The sequence below is a fragment of the Malus domestica genome, chromosome 12 (assembly GCF_042453785.1).
Source record: "Malus domestica chromosome 12, GDT2T_hap1".
In the NCBI taxonomy this organism is placed as follows: domain Eukaryota; kingdom Viridiplantae; phylum Streptophyta; class Magnoliopsida; order Rosales; family Rosaceae; genus Malus; species Malus domestica.
In genome coordinates, this window is record NC_091672.1 from 6127963 (window position 1) to 6144365 (window position 16403).

A 16403-nucleotide genomic window follows, 5' to 3' on the forward strand; every position below is an offset into this window, starting at 1 on the left:
TGGGAGGAAATGGTTAACGTTTGTGGAAAGCTTATCCGCAAGTGAAACACAAAAGGATAACTCTAGGTACATTAAATTCGTAGAGAATATTTTTGCTCACCATTATAATTATGATTTTTTAATTTAATTCTAGTTAATTTTTACATGAAATTACTTTTACATTTTCAATTTTGAAAATAATTAACCAAGGTGTTCAAAGAAAAAAAAAACCTAAGTTAATTGAAAGTACACGTGGTATATTATTAAATGCATGGTAAACATACATTATAGTTTATGGAGGTGAGCAAAATTGCTCCAAATTTGTAGACTAGATTTACAAAATAAATTATATGTCACAAATATGAATAAGCACGCTAATCACACTTAAGTAATAGTTCAATCATCAGTTTCTATGTTATTTAATTTACAAAATTTAGTCTATGCATTTAGTCTCTTTAGCATTACCCGACTCGTCCACCCGAAATGGTTTGCTGCCAACAAGATCCTCTCCGGATCCTCTTTGTGATAATCCAGGAGATTCATGAATCGTGTCCGTTCATCGTACATCATGTGGTTAGTTTTTATCAGGTACTATTTGTGTTTAATTTTAAATTAAAATAATTTATGATCGTCCGATGTACGATGAATGAACGTGATTCACAGATCTCCGAAATCCTTATAAAGAGGATCCGGATTCGGTTTGCTGAATGCTACCCAAAACAATGCAGGCCTATTTGATTCTTTATTTGGGTTGGACTCATCACAATCATACAATACCAACAATCATGTTGGACTTGTACATTTTCTGTTTGGTCACTGAAATATTTGTACCAATATAGGTATAAGAAGATTTATCTCTGATAAAAATAAAAAATAGAGATTTACCCGGTTTTGGTTTTCATTTATTGCTTACACACTTTGTGTGTATGAACACATTTTTTTAGAAAATGAGAAGGACAGAGGGAGAGAGAGAGAACGCAGGGGAGGGGGAGTGGGAGGTTGTTGTTCTAGGTTTTTTTTTTTTAATATTGGAGGTATTTTAACATCGTCGGTAGGTGAGGCTTCAATAAAAAACCGTAGTATTTGGACCTGTAAAATTACATTATTGCCCATTATTTTTTTTGTATGATAGAAGACTAAGTAATCTTTTCACCCTCTTTTTATTGACAAAGAGGGTTTTATTAATTAATATATATATATGAAAATAATAAATTTTAAAATATGAAACAATTTGTTTGCCAGGTCCCATGAAAATGTCTAATTTTGCAATATTCACATACACAAATTATGAAACAAATCATTCTTGTCACATCCCGCCCCAGGCCCCCACCACATTTCGGGCTCGACTCCACCGTAGCACGATATTGTCTGCTTTGGGCCCCGATCACGCTCTCACGATTTTGTTTCTGAAAACTCACATGAGAACTTCCCAGTGAATCACCCATCATGGGATTGCTCTCGCGTGAACTCACTTAACTTCGGAGTTCCTATGGAACTCGAAGCCAGCGAACTCTCAAAATGCCTCGTGCTAGGTAGAGATGAGAATATACATATAGGGCTTAGAGGATCCACTTCCTTGGGCGATGTGAGATGTTACAATCCACCCTTCATTAGGGGCCCGACGTCTTTGTTGGCACACTTCCGGCCAGGGATTGACTCTGATACCAAATTGTCACATCCCGGCCCGGACCCCCATCACATCCCGGGCTCGACTCCACCGTAGCACGATATTGTCTGCTTTGGGCCCCGACCATGCCCTCACGGTTTTGTTTCTAGGAACTCACACGAGAACTTCTCAGTGGGTCACCCATCATGAGATTGCTCTCGTGCAAACTCGCTTAACTTCGGAGTTCCGATGGAACTCGAAGCCAGTGAGCTCTCAAAATGCCTCGTTCTAGGTAGAGATGAGAATATACATATAAGGCTTAGAGGATCCACTCTCCTAGACGATGTGGGATGTTACAATTCTCGTGTGTGAAGTTGTTCACTTTTTCAAATTTTACTTTGAGCCTCCGATATCTCAAAACCGACACTGCTAATAGACGTGATATTCACTTCTATATTAGATCCTACGTCTAAATTAGAGATGCAGTACCCAAGTCATTATTTGAAAGTTCACCATACCATAAAGCTTCAACAACAAATAAACGGGTACGTGCCCCATGCCCAATGAACATGTGGATGATCCATCGTTTCTACAACTATATAAGTAGAAATAATGCATGCAACCTAAAAAAGCTTGCTTACTATATATGCTATGCGGTGTTCAACTTTTGTGCTCAGATATTCACATGGGCTGGCTGAAATCATGACCTTTCCGGGTAAGTAATTCAAATTCCTTCTTCTGTACGTTTGTTATTTAAATTATTGCATGTCATTTCCCAGCTAGATAGCAGCAGAGAGACCCATGCATTCCTGCATGCTTGTTTCGATTGCATCTCACGGCTAAAGTTGCTTCATATATCGTAACAGTGTGATGTTTATATAGAACCCTAATTACATCTCATATGTCCAATAAAATTGTTTTTCTTCTATTTGTGACATCGGTTGGGATCTTCAATTTGTGGACAGCCAATTTCTTTTCTTATAAACTTTAAAATTCACTTCAAATTTTTGTTTTCCTCGTAATTACTTATGAGAATTAGTTTTGAGTTGTTCATGAAATCTATAGATTGTCTTTTGGGGTTGGGACCTTCTTTTTCAACTCATTACGTTCTAGGTTCAAACTCTTCTCTCTCATTTTAAAATAGAGCAGTTCCGACTCTAATAAAAAAAAAATTACATATATAGAATGCCTTTTTTTTTTCTAACTTTTTGTAAAATTTTATTTTACAAACTATTGATTATTAATCTCAATTATCAAAATTATGAATTCTCCATAAAAGCCTAGTGATGTTGCTTGTCCATAAATTTTACAATTACTTCTCTTTCTTAATAATTTTCCTCACTTTTTTAAACTGCAATAACTTGGTACTAGATGCATAGACGTTGCTAGTCGCTGTGGTTGAACAAATATTCATATCTTTACACCAATATGTCGACATAATTACTTGACAATGCCGCAATGTCGAGGATATCATTAGTTAGTTTTTTTAGTTGTAATTATGTTAAGATCTAATGATCTCATCAACACTAAAATGATTGCAAACTCTTCTCTTTGTGTTTTCTTGTTTTTTCTCTTCTGTTTTTACAATCGGGGTGTATATATATATTACAATGCTAAAACAGAATGTGTTGAGGTAATTAATAGTTTGAATGACATTGAACTTGAACTCTAACACTTACTCCATTTAAAATTTAATTACGAAGTGAACAAGATAAAAGAAACTAAATAAAATATTATCATCACTATTGGAAGTATTCTTCTCTAGCTAGTTATCGTCACGTTTGGGAGAAAAATGTATAAGAGATCATCATGTTTCGACCAAAATTAAAAAAAAAGAAGATCATCATGTCTCTCTAAATTTGAGCAAAATCAAATGGCACAGCTTGTCTTTTTCTTTGATCATTAAAGTTTGATTGGTTCGGGAGGTCAGTCGGTGAAGATGAAGTTGTTGAGTGATTTGGACTTGGACAAAAGTCAAACTGTCTAAATTGTTCGGTTTTGGTTTTGAGCTTTAAGTTGTGGTCAACAATAAATCGAATTGGGCGGTTGGACAAGAAAATAATATCGAATTGGACCGACGGGGGTTGTATTTATTTTGTATTATTTTTATTTTACACGTGTAAATAATTAAATGAGGATGAAAATTTGAAGTTTGGTGGAAGTATGAAGTTACTGATATTCAGGTTGCAACTATATTAATTAGTTCAATGAATTTTGAAATTTGCCGATATGTTTGATTTTGAGATGGTTTAATGTGTTAGAAAATGAAAAATATGCAACAAGTTATGATTGCATTTTCTTGTTAATTGGATAAACAAATTTTAGAAGAAATTTGGAACTGGTTTCCTCATTGATTTTTGTTGAAACTGAGTCGAACCAAATTGATCGGTTGTAAATTGATTTCGTGGTAGTTTGTTGTAAAACTGATCCAGTCTAAATGTGCCCGTTCCTGTTTTCTTAGAGCTACAAAAGTGGTCATTATTTTTTTTACATCAAGGTACCTTGAGATTTCTCTCTCTCTCTCTCTTCTCAACAGTGTAGTTCATGAACTAATTATATAATGTGTCGGTGTTCTTATATTTATATATATATATATATATATGTGTGTGTCTCTCTCTCTCTCTCTCAGTACTGAAGTAGAAAGCGAAATTCTGATTCTCGACATTAGAGCTACAAAAGTGGTCATTATTTTTTTTACATCAAGGTACCTTGAGATTTCTCTCTCTCTCTCTTCTCAACAGTGTAGTTCATGAACTAATTATATAATGTGTCGGTGTTCTTATATTTATATATATATATATGTGTGTGTGTCTCTCTCTCTCTCTCTCTCTCAGTACTGAAGTAGAAAGCGAAATTCTGATTCTCGACACCCACATATATTCCTGATGTTCGTAGTGGAACTCTTTTTTCAGTTCCATCCTGGACACCACATATATTGTCTTCAACCAGCTGGAGATCTCACTTGGCACTGCAGATAGTCAATTGTGAATATATATGTCCCCAATTCCCAACTTTATCTTGTTTTACTTGCCTTTTTTTATTGTAAAATTGTCAAGGCATTAGATTTCTTTTAAACGTATTAAAATATATAAACATAACATAAAAACCCATTTACACAGATTGTGTAAACCTTTTTTATCCCCCAAACAACGATTTTGTAGATTTATAAATAACTTATCAAAATGTTTAGGATTTGTCAATATCGTGTTACAGTCGTGTGATCCAAATAAAAATGTGAATTAAGATTGAAGTTGTGATGTCTGAACTCTATTGTTATTAAATTCGCGTATTATACATGTACCTACGTATTTAAAAAAAAAACATTTTTGTACATGTCTTAATGATTCGTTAAATTGCATGGTTTTTAAAGCTCCAATGTTTGATACATGTATAATCACAATTTTCATGTTTAATAACGTTATTAAGACATATTTTTCAATAATACACATAAAGTTCATGACACACCCCGACCTGAATCAAAGCATGCTGGCCGTCACGTGAGGGTGACGTAACCATGTGTTGGAAGCAATAATAATAATAGAGAATACGAATAATTAAAAACCAATTCATAAGAGTATTAGCTAAAATGAGTGCTAGGGAATGTGTGAATACACAATCAGAGCATGAGTGGCCTGATTTCAGTTCAGAAAACAAGTACTAATTAAACGACACCCAAAGATACCCTACAATTGTGATAGTTTGTCAGAACCTCCAGTCAATCCTCGTGAGCCACCAATGAACAAGCTTACCTAAAACCTGGAGGGGCGCAAAACAGAAAGTGTGAGTGGGCAAAAACAAAGCTTTTCAAAACCATTTTGTTTAACAAATGCTCTAACCTCTCGCCGTAAAACATGAATAATTTTCCTAGAAATGGAATATATATATATATATATATATATATATATATATATATATATATATATATATATCAATTCATGCTTCACATATCCATATTCATAAGTATGACATGCCAAAATATAAAACAGAATAAATAACTCATGTGATAATAAATTCATGGAAAAATAACATATTAGTCGGAACCCCTGCAGAGGTTTATATGGCTGAATTCATAGCTCATTAGTCAATCTAGCCGGAGTCACTGCAAGTGACCTATACGGCCCTACACTGCACATGAGTCGAAACCACTGTAATGGTCTGTATGACAGGACTGGGTGTAATATAGTTATGCTGAATGCTACTCTCTCATGATAGCTGTGCGATAATTCGCTAGTCACCTACGAGTCGAAACCACCTATGATAGTCTGTACGACAAGACTGTGCACCTAAATTGGATCAAACGTGAGCATAGGGTGCGGGCTGTGACATCATAAACAAGCCTGTACCATATTTCTAGCTAAATCACAATCACCCAGGGTGCAGATTTGTGAGCTCTCAATCATGTCTCACACTATCAATATCTCATATAACAAAACAGAACTCACCTGGTACTTACCTGAGAGTCCATAGCACCAATTCATATTATGCATCATATACTAATTCATATGCTGAATATAAATTCATATGCATGGCATTTCAAAGCATACTTTCATTTAAACACATTTTCTGGGAAATTATCAAGTATATAAATATATACTGAAAACCAAAAGCCCACTCATTGGTATGTCGAAGGGTCGTAGCCCCCGAGTCGCCCTTGACTGCGTTCGTCCTCGGGATAGGTTTCACCTATATGTGAAATAACTGAATAAACGTTATTTAAAGCACATAACCAATACTAGGTAATAACTTCTCATACATTGCTCAATTGGGATGTTTGAATATACCAACGTGATCTACACAACCTCACGAACATCCCCATATTTTTAGAAAATTTTTCCGACCACCCACGCGCCGACCAAGGCACGGCCAGACGTGCCGCCCACGTGCGAGCACGTGCCAGGCACACTGACGGTAATCCTAACGGCGTTAGGGAATATTATGTTAATTAATAGCATAAACCGTTAAAACTAACTTGACGCCATTAGAATATTCCGTCAACTTTGACGAAATATATGCTCGTCTTTTTCCTTCGACTCCGGTGATCGTCGCTGTCGTCGAAAAACTGGGAATTTGAAAAAAAACTTGATATCTCAGTCATTACTCAACCAAATTACCTCAAATTTGTCCTAAAATGAAGCTTGTAATTAGACGAACAAAATCTTACCAATTACAAGGCTTGAAATCCACAAAATCTGGATGGAGAAGACTCGATAATCCGGCAAAAACTTACAACTCATCAAACTCGACTTTCCGACGTCCAAATTACTTGGTTTTTCTTCTCCGAGCTTCGTAAGGACGTTCTAAAGCTTCCTACAAGCTTGAAATCCTTTAAAAATCATGCATTTACGACTGCATGAACAATGCTCAAATCGAAGGGTGATGGTTTCTTGGGTTTTACAAGCTTTCAAATCCTAAAATTGGTACGAATGGACTCAGGAGCTTGTAAGGAACAAGAACATTACCTTTTTAATGTCAATTCGCGACTGGTTGAAGGGTTTTGAGGTTGACCATATGGTTTGTACAGAAATAGAAGGACATCCGAGAGGGAAGAGATAGAGAGAGAAAAAAAAGTATGGGTGTTTGTGTGTGTGGTCCTAGTTGGTCATAACCAACAAAACTAAGTCCTAAGCAGTGTTCTAAAAAACGGTTGAGGCGGCGCCTGGGCGCTAGGCGGCGGTGTTCCGCCGCGATTAACTCAAAATCGTTTCATAAATTGGCAAGGTCTGTCCGGTTTGTGCAGGTGGATGAGAAACATGGGACGGGGGAGTAGGAGGTGGACTGGGTTGGATCGAATGTGTTGTTATAGTCCCGGGTTTTGTTGCAGTGAAGCCAGGAAAGCTCGCTTCTGGTCTTGATGACCATCAAAACGTTCTGTGGTGGAGTTCCGACTGCGACGATGACTGTGAGGGTGACCTTGTGGTGGAAATGAAGCTTGTTTGGCGACTTTGGGAAGGACCCAGATGGAATTTGTTGGGTTTTGAGGGGTATAATGAGTGGTGAAGTTTGGAGTTTGGATTCGGTGAAGTAAATGGGGAGAGTGGCTGAGAAGATTAAGAGAAAAGATTGGAACTTTAGAGATGGGTTTTGGATGGAGTTGCAGAATGTGCAGAGTTTCATGGTGGAATTAATAGAGTTAATGGGGCAGAACTGGAAGTTGTTAGGCGGCTAGAAGAGAGAGAGACAGAGCGAGCGCCTTGGAAGCAGAAAGAAGCTTGGAGGAGAAGTGAGAGAGGCTGCTGTGGAAATTTACAGAGCAACAGAAGAAGAGGAAATGGAAAAACAGAGTAATCGGAGAAGGAGAAGAAGAGAAAAAGTAAAAAAATTTAAAACATTAATGGGGCTTTCCTCTTTCCAAGGCAGAAGAGGAAAAGAAAACCCAAAAATAAAAATGTGTGTCCGACCTTCCTCTTTCCAAGGCAGAAGAGGAAAAGAAAACCCAAAAAAAATATTGTGAGACCGCTTTCCAAGGCGTAACTAGCTCCACCTTTTGGAATCCTACCTGATGTGAGAAAGTAGGGGTGGAGGGGAGGTGTCAAACCTCTCACACGTGGATTTTATGAACAACCATTTGATTTTTAAATGTTTATGAACTACCTAACCCACTAGGTGGGGTTTTTAATATTTATTATTTAAAAATTAAATACTAATTATTTAAAAACTAAATATTCTTTTTATATTTTATCATTATTTTATTATCTTATCTATGAATTTCATACAAATATAATTTTTTTATGTATCAATATGCACTTATTTACAAGATATACAAGAAATTTACCTAAATCCGCCTAGGCCGCCTAGGCGCCCACCTAGATCCCGTCTAGCCGCCTAGGCGCTAGGCGCTGGCTCGCTGCCCGACTAGCGCCTAGCGTTTTTTAGAACCTTGGTCTTAAGTATTCAAAAACTTAGGAAAATTTTAGAATAAACCTCAACCAACATATCACACACCATAGGTTCAACGGTATAATTGTAATTTCATGCCGTTGAAAAATAATATTCCGGGAAGGGTTGTGACAATTCACATATTGTATACATATTTTTTTTGGAGAAATTGGGTTTTCATCATTCCTTTTGCTATTCCATTGATTAAAATCTTATTCATTTTCAATTTTTTATCAGAGTCATTGGGTATTAATAACATCATTAATTATTTCAATAATAAAATATTTTTTTATTTCTAAATATATTCATTTAATGTTAAAAATGTTACAATTAGTATATTTATATTTATGACTAAATTTATTATCATATATTTTTAGTTTTAGTTTGTACCCATTTTTAATTTGTAATTCTTTTTTAATTTGTACCAATTTTCTTTTCAGTTTTAATTTGTACCATATATTAATTTCTTTTTGTGCTCATATTTTTTAAAGTTTATTTGTATTTGTACCCATATATATTTTTATTTGTACTTTTTAGTTTGCACCCACTTTTAATTTGCAACATTTTTTTTTTAAATCTGTAGTATTTTCTTTTTAGTTTTATTTTGTACCCATGTATTAATTTCTTTTAGCGCCTATATTTTTAAAAAATTCATTTGTATTCATAATTTTTTAATCTTTTATATGTACCCTAATTTATTTACTATGTACCCATTCTTCTTTATTAATGTACCACTTTGTTATATGTGAAATGTACCAATTTTTTTGTAAATTATACAAATAATTTTAACACTATGGATACATTCTTTTGCCATTTATTATTTCTTATTTTTACATAGTTTTATCCATTTATTCAATCAAAATGTTTGAATTTTTTTATTGTAACCGTTTCTAATAGTATTATAATGAGGAATTTTAAATTTATAGGATTATAAATCTCATAAAATATCAAACAATTAATGTCAAAAATATAAAAATATTAATATTAATTGTAATATAATGAGGTGTACAAAGTCAAGGGACTTTGATCAAACTTTGAATACCATTAAGGTTTTAGTCAAAGAATGTTAAGGATTAGGGATCACATCCAAAGTATCCCTATTTTTTTAAACATATTTGGAAAAACAAAAATTAATAACTATTTAAATAAACAAATATTAATGTTAAAAAAGGGTCAAGTTTTTCAAAGTATCATCTAAACTACATATTATTAAAACTCTATTTGTTAACCAAAACTCTATCAAATTACTATTCTAACCCTCTCGCAAGAATTGAACAAAAATAAAAAAACATGGACAATTTAATAATTATGCCTAACACAAATTTTACTGTTTTTATACTAACATCACATCCATGCAAATATAACATATACTATTTAAAAATAAAAAAAATAAATAAATAAACCACACTTTTCTCCTCCTCTTCCTCTCTCTACATTCCTCACATTCTCCTACCTTTTTCTCTTCCCTTTTTATTATTTGTCCCTTTTTTTTTGAGTTGTCATCTGTGCTCATTAATAATAAGTTGTAGTAAAATAAAAACTGACACACCCCGCCCCGAAGGAGGGTGTGCTGGTTACGTCACGTGCAGATTCACCTTCGGGTGTTGTAATTTAGTAATGGTCCTACTTGACTGCACCTAGTACTTATGTTCTGATTATGTGTGTTTCACACTTAAACTCACTCTAGCATGTTAGTTGGATATTATTGCTAGTAGTTGGTTTTTATTCCTTCGTATTTCTTTTACCTTTTTGCTTCCGCGTCGCACTTTTGGTTACGTCATGCCCACGTGACGGCCAGCACGCCTTGATTCTAGGATCGGGGTGTGTCAGTTTGGTATCATGGAATTCCAGTGAATATTATTTCTGATCAAGATCCAAGATTTACTTCTAAGTTTTGGATAGCTTTTCAGGAAGCACCCTGACCGGAGTCGAGACATGTTGGTCCTCACGACTCCGGTCGGGGTGTGTCAAAAAGCAAATTTAATTGCACACTTGGAGCGTATGTGCCGATTGCTAGTCTTAAATAAGTTAATGAACAATATTTTTTCATGTACAATTCCTTTCATACTTTACTAACTATGCTTAACTCACGTTTCAACTCATTAATTAATAGGAAAACTAATGAAAATTGTTTGAAAATTTTGAGTTTTAATGATAAGGACAAAATAAAGGGTAAAGTGAATAGTACCAGGATTGACTTTTTAGTGTAAAAATGTGGTTTTTCGTTAAAGTGAACAGTACCGAGTGCTTTTCGTTAAAGTTCCCTTAATTAATATCTCGACGACATATCCTAAAAAATATTTTATTTTTCTAAATTGTGCACTCAAATGCTTATTTATAATTCCCAACTTGGTTCATGGCTCTTTTTATGAGCAAACCAAATTGAACTTATATTTTGATATTAGATACTAGCATCCAAGGCTCAACAATATTCTGCATGTCCACAGGGTCCCATGGCATCTATATCTGTAGAAGACCAAAAGTATTCCATTAGACTGTGTACCCGAATATGTTGAACCTTGAACGTCCCTCTTTTCAAACCAAATGGAGAAAATAAGGCTTCGCAAGACTGAATTCAAAGCGCGATATATAGTTTGTCTGAAAGGCAGTACTTAATTATATATTGCACGGCGAGTCCTACAAAATAAATAAAAATATAGACCCATATATGGCTACTAAATTTATTTAGTATTACTAATGCACATGTAGCAATATAAGTAAATACGAGTTTATACGTACTTTAGGACTTGCTACATACTTATAAGTATGCATGTCATTGCATTAATATCATGTTTTCTTTTCACCATGTTTAATTTTATATTTTAGGACGTGCTACATGCGTATAAGCAGCTTGTATTAAAAATTTGATTTACCTAACATCACTCTTATACTTTTGCTCTTTCTCTATTTCTCCAAGTTTTTTAATAGCTATTTTAGACGTAAATGGGCAATGAAAATTATCTCTCAATTTGGAGGATATTTTTTTCTAATAAAGTAAATGCTAAAAAGAGTTTTTTTATTATTTTTTGTTATGAAAAGATGGTATTGTGGAACAAATAGTGGTTGTCCATAGTGGCATCTTCTATTATATTTAAGAATCCTCAAGCTAAAAAGACTTCAGAATAAAAAATAACGGCAATTTGGTCAATATAATAGTCGGACTGTGATTTTTTCCTTTCCTCTTTCCATCTCCTTCCATAATTTTATTTCACATTCTTTATTTTGTTTTTCTCTTTCTATGAAAAATTAATATAAGATGTTAACGTGTGTTAATCGTGACCATTCAAATAGGAGGATAAAAAAGAAGAGGGAAAAAAAGATGGGAGGGAATCCTATTCCATAATAGTCACCTCATTGGATTTGCAGCTGGGTCAAGTACGACAAGAGGAGAACTTCAATCATGGCAAGTTGGAATTCCAAAAGAACTTCAATCATGGCAACGTGAATTCAATTATTTCATAATCCGCTGTGTTTTAAGTTGTTTTTGGTAGTGTGGGGTTGGCAAGCAATGATGCTTAGTTTTTTGTGATGTGGATTTTCTAGTTGTTACTCCAGCTTTTACAAGTGTCATATGAATTGTATTGTTCAATTGTTATCGTCACTGTTAATCAACACATCAATTGTCAACTAGCATGCTCATATATAACCTCATTAGAGATGTTGTCAATAAGTCAATTGCAATCACATGTTGTCACATCCCGACTCGGAGCGGATCACTTTCCGGGCCCACTCCACTACCGTAGCACGATATTGTCCGTTTTAGGCCCTGACCACGCCCTCACGGTTTTGTTTCTGGAAACTCACGAGCAACTTCCCAGTAGGTCACCCATCCTGGGAGTGCTCAAGCCTTCTTCTCGCTTAACTTCAGAGTTCCTATGGAACCCGAAACCAGTGAGCTCCCAAAAGGCCTCGTGCTAAGTAAGGATGAGAATATACATTTAAGGATCACTCCCCTGGGCAATGTGGGATGCCACAATCCACCCCCCTTAGGGGCCCGACGTCCTCGTCGGCACACCACGGCCAGGGTTAGGCTCTGATACCAAATTGTCACATTCCGATCCGGGGCGGATCACTTCCCGGACCCGCTCCACTACCGTAGCACGATATTGTCCGCTTTGGGCCCAGACCACGCCCTCACGGTTTTGTTTATGGGAACTCACGAGCAACTTCCCAGTGGGTCACCCATCTTGGGAGTGCTCAAGCCTCATTCTCGCTTAACTTCGGAGTTCCTATGGAACCCGAAGCCAGTGAGCTCCCAAAAGACCTTGTGCTAGGTAAAGATTGGAATATACATTTAAGGATTACTCCCCTGGACAATGTGGGATGCCACACATGTGATCTAATTAAAATGTGAGTTAATTCTTTATTTATGCACATAAAACTACATGCAAACAAACTAATTTACAAGTCAGTTATATTGTTCCTCTCAAAATCATATTTCGGAAGAAATTCCAAATCTGAAGCATCACTCTCATCAAAGATTAAAGAACAAAAAGAAAATCTGTACACATCCCTGCTCTTATTCGCGCGTGTGTGTAGGAGTAGTTCTTCTGTGGTCCAAATAATTCCATTGTTTTTATAAACATTGTGAATAACCGCTTTGGGAAAAGGCAGGAAAAAGCAAAGTGTTCATGCAAATTATTTTGCGTCGCATGCCGATCCAGCATAGCCTGCAACAAGATTATGTATAATATATGATTCTTCATAGTAATATTATGGCATATAATATAGGAAAATATATAAGAAAAACCAGCACCGACGTAACGGACACAAATCTTTGGGGCCGGAGTTGACGGGTCTTGTTGATAAGGGAGATGGATTGTCTGCCTCTCCTTTCCATACATTTCTTATACCTTCCTGTTTTGTACGGTCAAGGTTAAGTCACGTCAACATTTTATATTAATTTTTTATAAAAATAATAAGACAAAAAGCAAATGTTAACGTGACTTAACCATGACCGTACAAAACAAGAGGGTATGAGGAGGGTAGAGGATGCAGGAAAATGAATGGTTTTGATCGTTGATATTATATTAAGAGTTTTACGGTTAGTGAAAATATTGCTTGATGTTTATAAAGTTTCTACAAACTATATGACATCAACTCATATTTCAGTTAACCGTAAATATCGAAGCGTGATATCAAAGATGTGAGCCATTCATCTTCTTACATCCGCCATATGATCATGTTTTCAAAAAGGAAATTTAAAAAATGAAATTGAGTAAGAAGAATAAAGCGTAAATGGCAATCGACGGTTAAATATAAATTTAAGGTTTATGAATTATAGTGTTGGATTTTGAAGTTAACCCCTTCATGAAAGTTGTAAAGTTTGTCACTATGAGTGATTGTATATATATTTTTTTTACATTTTTTACACTTTTACAATAATTATTATTAATTTTTCCCTCAAATAAAAAACATTATTCATGAAGATTTGGAGTATTTTAAAAATCTAAACGATAATGTAAGTGTAAATCACGAGTGTTTATATATTCTTTCACATTTTTCATACTTGTATGTATGTCTTCTTAGTTCTTGCCTATACAAATACTATATTAGTTTATTTTAATTTTGGACAACAACATGTTAAGTAAAATTTAGCCTAGTAATGATAATAAGGAACTCTCATAATAAAAATAAATATGACTAAAGCATTTTCTTTTTTTCTTAACTTATATAGAATAATAATACAAAATTATATATTTAATATAGAATATATTGTATATATTAATATGGCTATTGTATTTTATAAGAAATCTTTTAGTAATTAAACTTTAAAATTATCAAAATAATTTTTTTCTTAACGGGTCGAAACAGGTTACCCACGTGTTACCCGCGTGTATACCTGTTAAGAACCCATTATTAACGGGTCACCCGATAATGACCCGATAAGTTATCGTGTTGACCTGAAACCTGTTATTTTCGTGTCGTTTTCGTGTCAGAAACTGCCGGGTAGTACCATGGCTTCATCATCTCATGTATGTGGAAGCATTGGGATGTGGACTTTTTACGAATATTAGGTTAAGGTTGACAAATTAGAGTTTAAATTTTCTGCATTTATTTTGTATGTGATTTCTTTGTGGTCTTTATAATTAATTAATATGTGTTAATAAATTTAACTCTCTTCAACTTTTTTTTTTTTTACAAGAAACGATATAATGGTATTTCATTGATGTTCACAAACAAGTACAGAGGTTGCCAATAATATACATTAACTTAAGTGACCAAGAAATTGATATGGAGTAAATTTGCGCAATGAATCAATCTACTGTAAACCCCTATACCTCTACCACAAGCACTGGCCTACCTTACACAATGATGCAACAAACTTATAACGACAACCACATAGGTTATCGCAAAAGTGTGAAGCCACATAACGTCATCGCAATGGAGCAAGACCACAAAAAAATTATACAATAAACTCATCGCTTAAAGCTAAGACAATATCCAACCACTGTGAACACGCTACCACAACATTCATAGGGCAAGACAATAAAATCAAACACTAATCTAAGAAAGGTACCACTGGTCAGCTTATCTCAGCCAGCAGGACACGAACCAAGACCACACCTTCACCGCACTAGTGAGCTCTGCTGAATCCATGAGTATATCATGTTGCACAAAGGCGAAGTCAACTGATCCGGATGCACAAGACAATGACGTCGACAAATTTGAATGCGACAGGTTTGCCAGATCTGAGTGTGAAGGAATGTGCATCCACCAAATTGGTTGAGGAGAACGTTACCCCATGGAAACAAGTTGATCAAAGTGGAACCAACTACTAGGAGCCATGAAACCAATCATAACCACAAATTGAGCCTCAAATTAAAAAAGGACCTCGAAACAGGTAAGGCTCGAATTTGGGTAGAGGCACAAAACCATGGGTGAGCTACTCACAAAATGGTGGGAAAGAACTATCGAGGGATGAGATGAGGCACTATAGAAGCTAAGAAAGGGTAAGGGGAGACGTAGGGGAATGAACGGGGCGGCGAAGGGGGAGGGAGTGAAGGGAATAACAGAGGTGGAGGGGTTGGCAGAGGGTTAGGAGAGGGGAGAGAGGCTAGGAAGACAAAAATGGGGTGAAATGTCCAATCGAATATATGAATTTAAAATGTTGGAATTTGACTTCTTCAAACGCGTAGGGAATTTCGAAACTTTCATATGTTTTGAGAAGAGAAGTATATAGAGAGAGCACTTTGTACCTTGTGATGGTTTGAGACCTCTGCATCTCAGTCCCTCGCCCATATCCTTAAATAATTGATGATAGAACACGATGAATCATTAAGCTCATCTTTCATGGAGAAGTATTTGTATTAGACTTATGGTACACCAGTTGATACACAAGTTTCCCATCACAAGGAAATCTAAATATCTTGGCTTAGGAGACAAATTTACGCATAATATAAGATATTTACTCTTGAATTGTAAGACACTTTTAACCGACATTATTTACTAAATTTACTGATAATGTATCCATTGAGACTGATGAGGATGTGACAACCCATCCCTAATTTCACTATTTTGTTAATTTTTAAAAGAGTGAATTGACGAAAATGCCTTTAGAGGCAAGATCGTTGACTTTCGTTGACCGTCATTTCGTGAAGCGTATGGGATATTATTTTATTGTATTCCTGAAGTACTTGACGATACGGACACATAGGCGCAAGCGGAAGCGAATTTGGAGTTATGGTTAAAATTTTACGGAACTACAAATTTGAAAAGTACTTTTGTAAAGATTACTATTTATTTATTTTATATATATTTCTTATAATTATTATATTATTATTTTAGCATTATTTTGCTATTATATTATTATTATTATTTTACTTGAGGGAAGAAAAGGAAAAAAAAAAAAAGGAAAAGGGAGTTGCGGGAGAGAGCAACCAGAAAAAGATGGAGAGACTAACCAGAAGAAAGGGGAAGGTTGTGGCGAATCAGGAGGGGA